At 57.4% G+C, this 13,300-nt stretch overlaps 1 protein-coding gene across 8 annotated transcripts in view; it reads right to left on the reverse strand.

Annotated features, from left to right (window-relative positions):
• Nucleotides 1-13,300, reverse strand: part of Tpcn1 (two pore segment channel 1) — a 55,139-nt gene that overhangs the window by 32,732 nt on the left and 9,107 nt on the right. Inside the window, exon 1 of one of the 8 annotated variants that reach the window (XM_010604119.2) lies at nt 2,065-2,157. The exons of 6 other annotated variants lie outside the window; for them this stretch is intronic. The gene's annotated coding sequence lies outside the window, so the exon portion shown is untranslated. Of the gene's footprint in view, nt 1-2,064; nt 2,158-13,300 lie in introns of those variants that run through there. One more of the 8 variants, XM_010604122.2, reaches the window with a different exon arrangement.

The raw sequence follows: 13,300 nt of genomic DNA on the forward strand, positions 1-13,300 counted from the left end.
AAAAAAAAAAAAAACTAAGAAAGTCTGCGCACACAGCTCAGTGGTAGTCTTCCTACACAGCGTGCACAGGCCCTAGGTTTGATTCCCAGTACTTCACAAAACAAATAAACAAACGTCTGTAAGAGCCAGGGCTGCCCAGCAATGGCCTGGGTAGGGAGACTCTGCCTTGTCAAGTCTGGTTGGTTAAATGAACAAGTTGGTGCTGAGCTCCATTACAGCTTGAAACGTATTTCTTACTTTATTCTAAATACAACCTGTAAATTCAAAATAACTCATAATGAAAACATTAAAAACCAACAACTACCTTGTTTGCTGCACGTCCCCTGGGCAGAGCCCGGCTCCTGGCGGTGCCCTTGGCCTCCCTGCATGTGGACCTCCTATCCAAGGAGCTGGCTGGGGCCCACCACAGGGCCAGGAGCAGACCAGGGCACTTCCAGAGTGAGCTGGCAGCGGGTCCTGCTGCCCTCATGACCCACAGCATCTACGTATTTACAGGAATGGAGTGACTGGAGGGGACAGTCGGTGGGGACAGGTGGCCAGGAGCCACCGCACACTTGGGAGCTGCCTGGCACGGGCAGCACCACGTGGTCCCCACTGGGAGCCAGTTCTGGAGCCGTGGGACAGGAAACCCAGGAATGAGAGGACACAGCTAGGAGGCCATGCTGCAGTGTGCCCGTCTCTAGCAAACTGTTTCCAGGGTGTTTTTCACCAGAACTCAGAGAGTCCTGAGATGGAAGGTTCCTGCTGAATTCTGGGGTGCTTTCCGCTTAGACACAGTGACTGTCAGGCCTGGGGCAGATCTTGGAGGCTGCTTCCTTCACGCCCGCCTTCTAGAGAGGAAACTGGGGGCCAGGGAAGGGGTGTGGCGCACCCTACCGGATGGGGCTCGTGGGGCCCCTCTCAGAGCCATGTGCAGGGTGGCACCACAGACCCACCGCTGCCACATGCACGAGGCAACCCCTGCTGCCTTCTGACCCACGCATGCAGTGGGGAGACGAAGTTCACAGCCAGACCCCAATCAGAGCAGTCAGTTGATCTTGCAGAGAGCGTCACCCCAATGGTCAGAGCTCAGGGTGCCCTGAGGGTGACTCCCGGACAGGTGGAGGGAGATCTCAAGGCAGGACTGACAGCATGCCTCCTTGGCTTGCAAGGGCCAGGCGTCAGCTACAGAAACAGACCCTGGGCTGGGCACCTTGGGATGCCAGCACCCTTCCTGTCCCAGGACCACACCGACCGGCCCAGACCGTCTGCACTCACACTGCACCTGGCTTCCCTACTCATCAAGCAGTGTGTATGAGAGTAGAATAATAACAATGCACAAATAAGCACAGAGGTTGCACATCCATTAAACAGTTAAGACTTTTTAAAAGGTGACTTCTCACTGGCTCCCCTGCTACGTCCCAGCCCAAGCCATTTCAGCCCAGGACCTCTGTGTGTGAGCCCTCTGACCGACTCATCTCCTTATACTATTTCTCCACTAGTCAGAGAACTCCATGAGTATGTGCGAGTGAGTGTGTGTGTGTGTGTGTGTGTGTGTGTGTGTGTGTGAGCTCTGACCGACTCATCTCCTTATACTATTTCTCCACTAGTCAGAGAACTCCATGAGTATGTGCGAGTGAGTGTGTGTGTGTGTGTGTGTGTGTGTGTGTGTGTGTGAGACGTGTGCGTGTAAGGTAAACTTCTTAGCTTAGGGTAACAACAGCCTTCAGAACGCTAATCCTCTGCCCAACACGCATAGCACCTGCCCGCTGTCCAGGGACCACCCCTAAGCCCCCCAGCCGGCCTCCCCGCTGTCATCCCACCCCACCCACAGCCTCCATGTTATTCTTGAACACGCAGAACTCTCCACCTAGGGGCCCTTGAGCTCCCTGCTCCCTCTGCCCCATCTCATCCCTAAACCTTTCAATTTGCCCCACATGCTGTTCCATGAGAGGTTGTCCCCGCCCCTGCTGGTGTCCCTTGAAGTCACACGGCACAGCACGACTCTTCCCCTCACTCTGCTGGGTGCCTCCTGGGGCCCGTGGCTCCCCACAGATATCTGCTCCCCTGGGGGCCCGGGCCCACCTGGAAGGCCAGCTCCATGGGGACAGGGATTGCTGTCACCTGATGCCCGCAGGGTCCAGAACAGTCCAAGTGGTCAGCAAGCACACCTGGACCACGGCAAAACGGACCTTGCCCTGCTCACCCACACACTCCCACAGGGCGCCTGGGAACAGCAGAGGACTGGGGGTGGGGTGTGGTGTGCTGGGGGGAGCTCGGGAGAGGGTGTGAAGGGGGACCCTGCCCTGAGCTCTGTGTTCTCAGCGATCCTCTCTGAAAGGCTGGCTTCCCAGGAAATATTTTGTACAGGTCTACCTCACACAGAAACTTAAATAAAAGAAAGGAAAAGCCTGACTCTGAGCTCCAGGAGAGGAAATTAGCCTCCTCCTCCAGCTCTTCCTCTTCAGCCCTGGGAGTTTTGTTCCCAGAACCACTCAACCTTACACAGTCAGAACAGGGAGCCTGGCCAGCCTACAATTCTCCCAAAGGCAAAGAGCAATAGCTTGTTTGTGGCTCTCCCGAAGGGGCTGAAAGGCCCTGGGCTACCTGGCCACTGAGAGGCTTGTCAAGAAAGCCACAGGTGATTCCACAAAGCCTCCTCTGCCTACGCGATTATGGAAAGGGCACAGATGGCGGGTGCAAGCCACAGTCCCTCCAGGTCCTTTTACATGCAGTTGTTGGCGGGCCAAGTCGAGGGCACTGCCGCACATGCCAGAGGCGGGGCTGCACCCACAGTTCCAACTCCTGCCCTGGCTGCTCAGTCCACCCTGACGCGTTCAGCTTCTGGGCTGGAGAAGCGGCCGCAGAGGCCATGGAAACACTATGTCCCAGGGGCCCGCTGTCCTGGTATAAAGTAGGCTCAAAGGATGGCAGCTTCCAGAAGGAAAGGAAGGGTAAGGCCGGGCAGAAGGGGCACATCAAAGGGGCCAGGACCCAGGAGCTGCGTGTGGAGGTGTCGCCTGAGGGTCCCTGAGTCCCTGTTTGCTGGGGACCTCACCCCAGCGACAAGCTCCTCAGGATGAACTCCTTCAAGTGGGACCAGCCACCCTGACAGGTCACCACTGGGCATGAAGACCGGAGGACAGTCAATCCGCACAACCCCGCAGAGGCCCGAGGGTCGTGCTGAGGTCTGACTACATCCTCTGCCTGGGAAGCCGCATGGCGCCTGCTGCCTTGGTGACCTGGGTTCTTCCCTAGCTTCCTGCGGCCCACAGAACCTGGCTGCATCTCCAGCGAGAAACACAGCTCCAGGGCCCCCAAGGAAACCACCGGCACTCACTGGGTGCATCACCCAGGCCCAACCCCACCCCACGGGCCAGGCCCCTCCACCTGTGGCTGTGAGAAACCACGCCGGCACCCACCCCTACAACCTCGGGCTGTGGCAGTGTCCTCGCCTGAGCAGCGTCTTCCAGCCAAGCAGAAAGGCGAGGCCCAAAGCCTACCACAAGAGCCCAGCTCGAGGGGCAGGGACGACCTCACGGTGGGGCGGTCGGCCTCCTCCTGCAGCGTGCCGACCGGCCCTGGCCTCAGCATGTCCACCTCGCTGGGAGGCGGCTGAGCAACTCACAAGCAGGCTTCGGAAAGGCCGGCAGAGGCTGACCAGGAACAAACGCTCTTGGCAAGCAGTAGGGTGGCATTCTGTACACCCAGGCACAGACCCCGAGCGGACAGTGTATTTAGTACTTGCAGCGCCCCAGGCAGAGCCAGAGCCCGTGAAACCAGGCCGAGAGGGCAGGCCGCCTTCCGGACCCGCAGACCATGGGAGTGAAGGAACGCCCTTCCCAAGATGGAGCAACGGCTGGGGAAGCGAACACGAAGGCACCGGAGGACGGGGCAGGACTGGAGAGAAACTGCTGAGCCACAGACATCTGCACACAAAACCAGCAGCTCAACTCCAGCTCAGGGCCCGGGCAGGGCCTGTGCGCAGGATACACACGGCCCACGATGACCTGTGTGCACAGATGGCCGCGCTGCCACCACGCTGATGTAACAGCCCAGACAGTGCCCGCAAACAGCTGGCTGCTTCGCATGCAGCCTCTGAAACGGCCCTGTGGGGAATCCGAGGGTTTCCATTCGCCGGAGCACAGCGTGCACCAGCATCCTGGTGCTGCCAGATAAATAGGAACAGCTTCCATATGCCGGTCCTGAAGCCGCACGGGAGGAGTGCGGAGCGCGCGAGGAGGGGCGAGCGGAAAGTGCCCCGCCACCCACCCAGCCAGCACGGTGGCCGGGCCGGGCCTCGCTCTGGGCCCTGGGCAGAGAGGTCGCTCTGGATAAAAAGCTACTTCTGGGAGGGAGCTCTGAGCACAAAGAGCACAAAGACAGATTTGGCAGAACGCAAGAGTTCGTGCGTAGAGTGCCACCGAGGCCAGCCCCACACCTCCCACCCTCCAGCTCAGCTCCACAGATGTGTTCACACACACACAGACACACACACACACACAGACACACACACACGCACACAACCGCGTGTCTCCTCTTTCAGACAAACAGCCTGGCCCCAGCCCACCCTCCTGCCCCCACCCGCTCCTGCTCTGACTCCCCAGAGCCTCAGTTTCTTCACCCATCAGCCGGGACTGCTGCCAGCTGTGCCCCCGGCATCACAGAAACAAATTCAAATACCCACAAAGCGCTGGGAGCCCTCGGGAAACAGTGCCCGGCAGAATGACAACGAGCAGTTGCCCAGCCGTCTGCCAGTTGTCGCTGAGAGCCCCACTCCACGGGCAAAAGCTTAAAGAAGAAAGGAAAATAAACCAGAGCGATGCTGATAAGTTTTATGGCCCGGCATCGCCACAGTGCTTCTGTGCCTCTGGGGCCTCCACATGAACATTAGGCCTAAGCTGCCACTTGGAGGGCAGGGCGCACACACATCCCCTCCGCTCGGGCTCCTCCTTCTGGTAGCGAGCCGCAGGGGGGCAGAGATGATGCACCCCAGGAACAGTGCTGAACCCTGGCAGAGCTGGGCAAGACACCCCGCCCTCCAGAGAGGCAAGACCGGGCACCATGCTGCCAGAGGCTCACAACAAACAGGAGGGAGGACAGGTGGCTCGACCGGGCAGTGCCATGGGCCAAGCACGGTCCTAGAAGGAACTCTGCTTAGAAGTGACCGAGGGGGTTCTTGGTGCCAGCTCCACCTCTAACTTCAGACACCCGATGGGGACACAGTGGCCAAACACAAAGGGATTCATCCATGCGGCCAGCCCTGGGGGACTTGGCCAGGAAAGCATCTGAGAACAGAGAGCAGCAGCCGCGAACAGAGGAAGTAGGAAGGCACAAGCCACAGACATAACAGGCATTGGGAGTGGGGGCGGAGGACAGGGCAGGTCGGGGAGCTGGGCTGGGCCCACTGAGTCACTGAGGGCAGCAGAGCCAGCCCCCAAACAGGAAGCTTGCAGCTGCCAGCTGGACAGCACACCTCTAGTCTGAATGGATTGTGCTGTAATTCAGCAGTGGAAGGGAAGGTGGAGTTGAAAAGGCTGGCCTCCTGTGGGTGAATACAGATGGTTTAAATTGAGGAGACCATTCGTTAGCACCTACTGCGCACCCGTCAGTGCTGTGCTAAGTGTTGGAATAGAAACAGCGACTCGTGACCTTGTCCCCACGGATCCCCCAAATGGAGGTGACAGAAGAGGAGCCCAGTGCAGCGGCATCACCGCTAGTTACAACAGCCACAGGGAGGGGCCCACAGCTGCCCTCCATGGGGTCCAGCATAGTCAAGGAGGCATTCAGAGGTGGTCAGAGAGGTTAGGGTGCGACCCACGCCCGGGCAAGGCCAGGCATCCAGCAGAACCACGCACAGCAGGACCTGGAGAGGAAACTGCGAGGGCTGGCAATCCAGAAGCCTCAGGAGCCTCTGAGCAGGGACAAGGAGGACTCGGCCAGAGGTGGTGACAATGCCTGGCGCTCACCTGGCTCCAGAAACAGCTATAAAGGTTTCAGGGTTACCAGGTCTCACAAATATAAAAACCCTGACAAACTAGGCTCCAGTACGGCTCCCAGTCCACAGAGGGCAGCAGAGGGCAGAGGCCAGGGACTTGCCCAGGTCACAGAGGAAGCCGCCAGGTCAGGGTCGGAGCCCAGCAGCTGAGTTCCCTGCTGTCCCACGTGGCTTCTGTGGCCGGGCCGTGGGCCAGGCTGTCACAGAGGTGAATGTGGGCCACAGAGTCCCTGCCACGTGTGCCTCCAGGTATACACAGCCAGGGACTCAGCCGTGCTCCCCCCACACCCATCTCTGCACGGGTGAAACCGCAGGTCCCGTTTCTGCCCTGCTGAAGGCAGATTCTCAGGACAGGTTACATCTGCCAGGGGCACGATGGTCACTGTAACGACCTACTCGGCCTCACCTGGGACAGAGACCTGGGACCTGCCCCTGCCCACATTTACAGGCAGTTCTTGCACAGAGAGGGCCTGATGCCTCCTCCTTAGTCCACAATGTCAACGCCTGACTTGGAACCGTGCAGCCCGCCCCCCGTAGGGGTGTAGTGACCCAAGGCACCATCTGTCACCCCCATTCACTCGCTGAGCACCTGCCAAGCACCAGCTTTATCCTTCACCAAGGATGCTTCAGCAGACGTTTGTAAGGGCTGCAGGCCACACACACACACAAACACACACACGAGACACGCATGCACACAAGGCACATAGGCTCCGCTCAGTTTGCCGGTGAAGAGTGCACCTGTGTGAACATCTGTCCATCTTCACTTGGAAGCACTGAAAATGCTAATTGTGAACCACACGGCGACAGGGAGGAGCCCAGGGTGAAAAGCAGTGCAGGAGGTGCACTGATGTCACACAGGGACAGGGGCAGCTCCAGACTCACCTCACTCCACAGTCAAGGAAATCACCACTGTCCTCAATGCTAAAGCAGTGACCTTACGAAGGTGCTAAAAACCAGCTTAGGGTCCTTATGAGGACGTCAGAGAACTTCATAAAGGGAAGAAAAGGTTCAATCCCTAAATGAGTGGCCTTTGGCTATTACTCGGGGGCTCAGACAGGGCAGAAAAGCTGCTTTGTTGATAATAAAACCCTGACACTTTATTATTACTTATAATTTCCATTTATTGCATCAGTGCTATGATACGATAGGATATAAAATTTCTCACTTACTCTTTCTGTCAGACTTGTCTGTGGATACCCTAATTGCCACTTTACGGATGAGGAAACTGAGGCTCAGGAAGGAGCAGGTTTAGCACCGCATTCAATGTGCTGCTCCGCTACCAACACATCAGGGTTGAAATCCCAGTGCATCCTTCACAGGAACCCGGGCAACTGAAGAAATGTTACCGCACGCCACACGAAGGCATTCCGGTGGCCAGGAATGTTCCCGGCCACCTCCACCCTCGGGGACAGCAGCCCGTCTCCAAGAGGGAGCGGCAGAAAATAACGCACAGCTGCACCAAACGGCCCAACAGCCTGGGCGCCAAGTGAACTCCGCTAATGCAGGCTGAGCCCAGTGAGGGGACCAGACTGCTCTGCAAGTAAGGAAGTGGGGGGGCAGCCAAGTGTGAACTGCCGAGCTCGCAAGAAGAGGGGACCCTCGAGAGTCGAGAGTCGCAGGCAGAGGACATCGCGCCTGTCAACGGCCACCCACAAGTGAAAGCCAACACATCCGGCAGCTTGGAGCGGCTCCAAGCCATTAGTGCGGTTGCTCTGCCCGGCCTGATTTTCAGCAAGAGCTAAAAGAAAAAGAAAACACAAAATGAAATGAAAACAGCAAGCTCCCAAAAGAGATGGGAAAGAGGGCGGGGTAGTCTAGGAATGGGGTGGGGGGCACAGCTGTGAGGGGAGGTAGGGCCCAAGCGCCCCAGGCTGACACAGGGAATGGCGGCAGCAGAGACCCCATTCCGCACAGCAGGCCCTGCACCCCTAAGCTGTGACACAGCCGCCCGGAACTCTGGGTGTCTTGGAAACCCGGTGACTCACTCCCCGATGTGTCACTTCACGTCTCCTCTCCGGGTGTCGAGAGCGTGGACACAAGACCCGGTCCCTGCCTTTGCAAAGCTGGTTCTGTCAGAAGGAGGCAGAGCCATGGGACGCGCGGCACACGAGACCACCGCCACCTACACGAGGCAGACACGGAGTCGGGCTCCCAGCCTCCCTGCCCTGGCCCCACCCAGCCATGTCCAGCGGGCAGCACGAGGACACGGACAGGCACCCACAAACCGGTGAAGCCCCGATGGGAGGGAGCCGGATTAACCAGAGCCAAGTGGACACCGGATGAGCGGAAGGCTTTACTCAGACTCTGAAAGGGTTCTTTGCCAAGGCAGCCCTGCAGCCCGTAGTTTAAATGATGCAATTCACCAAAATTCCACTTTCTCACAACCTTTAGGGACCCACCACGCCACCAAGCAGAGCCCAATTTAATACATCAAGTCCATGCCACGCCAGCGCCAGGAGAGCAGGGGACGGAGGCTGTGGGGCACGGCTGCGGTGCCAGCTGATCGGGGAGGCTCGGGAGGGAGGGGACGCAGGACGCCAGAGCAGGAAACATCGGAGCAAGGCCGGCGGTCCCCGGGGAAGCTCGCTAGTGAGCGGCGACAGAGGAAATAAGTGAGACGATGGGCTTATTAAACAAGTGAGAGCACATGAACGTATTTCGAGACTCCAGATTATTGGTTCTGATTTCTGGGGTGAACTAAAGAACAGAGGTCAGTCCGGCAAGAAGGTAACTGAGGCGGAATTCCTCACTACCTGGCCAGGTGGAGGCCCAGCGCCACTGCTGGGCAGGAGGCGGCTCAGAGCAGCGACTCCACTTAAGAACATGGCCAAGTGAGCCCAGGCATGGTGGTGCACACCTACAAACCCAGCCCTCCGGGAGGCTGAGGCAGGATGATCCTGTTTGAGCCCAGCATGGGAACTAAGCATCCTAGTATGACTCTGTCTTGAAATAAGAAGAATTAAAAGGGTGTAGCTCAGTACAAAGCTCCTGGGTTCAATCCCCAGTAGTGGGGGGTAAAAAAAGAACCTGGCCACATGAGGTGGTCTACGTTCACTGACCTTAGTGAAACTTCCGAAGCTACCAGAGCTGGAGTGGAGCAGGGTTCCCTGGGACATGATCCAGAAGGTGGCAGCAGGGCTCTGAGCTGAGCGGGTACAGGAGTCACCTGGATGCACTCTGTCTGCCTGGCAGGCTCCTCCCACCGCACCTCAGCTGCTCATCTGCGGATGAGGGTGACGGCTGGGCTGCCCATCCCTAAATATTACTGCCCCCCTCCCTCAGCGGTCCTCAGGCTTCTGCCTCGGAAACAGGGTGACAAGAAAGGCCCTGCAGAAGGCGCCATTCATGAAGGAGCAGAGGACACTGTCTTGTGGCTCCTGGACTGTCATCGGGCAGGGGAACAGGCGGGACAACCACCTGTCACTGCCAGTATCTAGTGTGGTCCCCCGGTACCAAGGCTGGGAGCCGCCCAAGTCTCGCCCAGAAGGTTCCCTGAACATGACTGCCTCCTCCACGGAAATACTAAGACAAGATTCCTAGACCATGACTTAAAAAGTTAAAAATAAAAAGAGGCTGCCACTGCACCAATAGTATACGCCCCACTTGCCTCGGCAGTTGAAGTACAATGGGAGAGGAGACCAAAATGCTTTTTAGTTTGTAACCCAAATACCCGGGCCGCATTCCAAGATGCAGATTCCCAGTGCGGGAGGGGATCTGGGAGGATAAGACACAAAGGCTGATGGGGACAACTTCCGGAGTAGCCCAACATCAGGACAAGGGGTCTGGGGCAGTCAGCGCACTGAAACAAAGCAGGAACTTATCTGCCGGACGCAGTGAGAGCAACTGCGCGTGCACGCTCGTGTGTGTGTGTGTGTGTGTGTGTGTGTGTGTGTGTGTGTGTACACGTGTGGGGCTGAGAGCGAACCCAGGGCGTCAGCCAAGCGCTCCCACCACTGCACTGCACACTCGTCCCTTTTCTGTTTCTATTTTGACACAGAGTCTCATGAAGTTGCCCGAGCTGTCCTAAAACTTGAGATCCTCCAGCCTCAGCCTCCTAAGTGGCAGGGATTGCAGGAGTGCACCACCACGCCTGGTAGCCGTGTTTTCTCTGGTTAGCAGTGTGGCCTCAGCTTTGGAGGTGCCTTCTGATGCCAAGGCTCAGCACGGTGGGACTAGGCAGGCGCAGTCGGGGAAGTGGGTGGGGTCAGGCTGGGGCCAAACATCCTCATTCCATCCACTCTGCTCTGCTCTCAGCAGCTGCTTCCTTCCTGCCCCGCTGGATGCCTCTGACACAAGCCGCACACACCCTTGGTGCCCCCAGCCAGGACGGCGGGGACAGTCCCCTCAGCTCAGCAGCTGCAGTGCAGGCTTTGAGTCTTTGAGCTCCTCTGTCTGGATGAGTGAGGCCCAGGCCACAGCCCCACTGGAGAAGCTGGAGGGGCCAGGAGCCAGATCCAGAGGAAAGCCCAGCACTGGCTCCTGCCCTGCAGCACAGCTGGGAGCATCCACTCCCCCACTGCCTGTCTCGGCCACCACGCACAGCTCTGCTCAGGGCTGACGGTGCTGGGTGTCCACCCTCAGGGCCGTGTCCAGGGTTGGAAGGAGGTCAGAAGAAGCCACTCTGCATCCAGCCGCCTTCTGGACCCACACAGCCCCAAGACCTCCCCAGCCCGGACACACGCGGACCCCGTCCCAACTCTGAGTCTCTGCCTGGCGTGCACAGGCACTGAGCTGTCCGCTAAGCCACACAGCAGTCCTGAGAAAGCATTACAGGTACAAGGTACAACAGTCACTTCATAGGTGAAGAAACCAAAGCTCCCGGCTATGTCACCTGCCCAACGGCCAGCACATGGCAGCGCTGGGCTCTGATGCTGCTGGTCAGACCCAGAAGAGGCTCTGGCCTTCGTCCCAAGCCCAGTCGGCCTCAGCATGCCACTCTCAGACTTGGCTCCCTACACCCCCAACACACCGTTAACCGGGCACACTGTGTCCCCAGGGCCACCCCGGGCCACTCATCGAAGGCAGCCTGCAGGTTCCCCTGTGAGGTGAGGGGACTCCTTGCCTATCCCTGGGCTTCTCCATCGCCCCAGGAGGAGCACCCTCTAACCTAACACCACCTCACTCGACCCCCAGCTCCTATCCCTCCGCCGCTCTGCTCCACTGTGCCTCCTCTTTCTTTTTGGAAACAGAGTCCCACTATGTAGCACAGGCTGGCCTTGAACTCACTTGATCCTCCTGCCTCAGCCTCCCAATTCTATGAGTACAGGTGTGTGCTACCACACCCACCTCTCCTGCCTTTCCTTTGGGACAATCTTTCACTCCCTATTCACTGTCCCTTTAAGAACTTTACTTGGGAAAAAAAGGGAAAAAAAAAGGAACTCCACTTGGTATACTCAAGTTTAACCTCTCTAGAACCTTCCCAACACCCCCAGCCTTAAACAAACCAAAGTTCCCCTCATCAGGCCCCACCGTCATTCTTGGGAAGCCATTCCCACACCCCTGCCCATCCCACCCTCTTCTAAACCCTCCTATACCACAAATGTGACTTGTTCTGTGCTCCCTTGCCCCACCGCCAGCCAGGCCGCTAACCCTTCCCAAGCTACAATTAGCCAGACATGTTTCTTAAATACTACAAAGAGACACGTGCTGGCCTTTTAGAAAACTAATTTCTCAGATAAGACAGCAATGGTTAGGGCCGGGGATTTAGCTCAGAAGTTCCACCACCTGCCTTGCAAGCACAAGGACCCAAGTTCGATCCCCGGTACCAAAAAAAAAGAGACAGCAGTGGTTAATAAAGAAGGAAAAGAACCAACAATTAAACTACTACTCTTTCTGGGCTTTTAATGCTTCCTGGGATCTTTATTACACACCTCAAAGTCACAGCTACACACAAGGTCTCAGAGGCCAGGCGTGGTGCTGCATGCCTGTAACCCCAGCACTCAGGAGGCTGAGGCAGGAGGATCGCTGTGAGTTTGAGACCAGCCTGGCCTACACAGTGAGCTCCAGTACAGTCTGAACTACATAGTGAGACCCTGTCTCCACAAAAAAAAAAGGTCTCATATTGGATGAAATTTCAAGCTAGAGAATGGGCTTTGTAGAGTGAATCACGGGAAAAGACGACTCGGAGTGTGGAAAGATGAAGGGGCTCCCAGGATCTGCACCACCCATCCGGTCCTCTGCCACCTCCCTGCCTGGCCGGGCAGACACCCTGACCCTACAGCTCCCATCCCAAAGCCCAGGGCCTCCTGGTGTCCTGTGGCAAAGCACTCAGAGGCAAAGAGGAAGCTACCTGACCGCTTCTGTTCCACCACAGTTTTACTTAACGTGAAGGGGTTGACTCTGAGCAAGGCCGCACTGGGACCTTCTGAGTCACAGTAGTCAGGCGGGACCTACGGACCTGGCTTTACTCAGCTGTCCATGCTGGAGACGTGGGAATCAGTCGCAGTACTTAAAAATCCGAAGGCTTCTAATGAAAAGTACAGGTTCTGACTGCTTCTGACAAGCTGGACAATGTGGAATTGAGATCCCATACAGTGGCAGCTGTCCCTGCCGGGAATGCACAGTCCTGGGCTGCCCCAGGGTGGCCCAACTTGGGCTTTACACCACGAGGTCAATGCCTGAACCTGAGCCTCCTGAGCGGCTCGGGGAGAGAAAGGCCTGACTTCTACAACTAGATCAGGACGCCCCCAAAAGCAAGCAAGGCAATAGGGATCTGCGGTACGGGGGTCACAGCGCCACCCAGGGACATCCTCCTGCAGGGAGGGGTCACTGGCCACCGGAATCAGCAACCTCGAGGCGTCCCCCAGAGCCCACCAACCTTCCGACCTGACCCAAGGCTGCTCCCGGCTCAGCCTCCTTCGTCCTTCTTTGAGCAGTCCCAAATCTTGGCTCCCGCCAGACCCCATTTTAAGCCCAAACTTTCCTGATCCAAGGACAGAGAGGGAAATGGTTGTCTGCTGCCCAACCCAGGAAGGAACGTGAACCAGAAGGAACAGTGGCAGGCAGGCGGGGAAATGGAGGCTTTTTCTCTGTGGTCTGTTTTCACTTGTTCTGGCTTTCCTGCTGTGGTCCCAGCCCAGCAGCTGTGCTCTTTTCACAACACAGGAGGAAGGTCAAAGTCCGGCCCCGATTTGAAATAACATCATGGAGGAAGAAAAGTGAACAGTAACATAGGTGCAGGGCTGCAGCCAGTGGGAAAGCGCCTGCCTAGCACACACAAGGCCCGGGGTTTGAGCCCAACACTGCAAAAGGCAGTAAGATAAAGCCAAAAACCAACTTTTGAAGGAATTTAGCCTAAAGTCCTCCCTCTGCAGAATGTCACTC

This window comes from Fukomys damarensis, unplaced genomic scaffold (assembly GCF_012274545.1).
Source record: "Fukomys damarensis isolate Sample0158 unplaced genomic scaffold, DMR_v1.0_HiC HiC_scaffold_12, whole genome shotgun sequence".
NCBI classification, from domain to species: domain Eukaryota; kingdom Metazoa; phylum Chordata; class Mammalia; order Rodentia; family Bathyergidae; genus Fukomys; species Fukomys damarensis.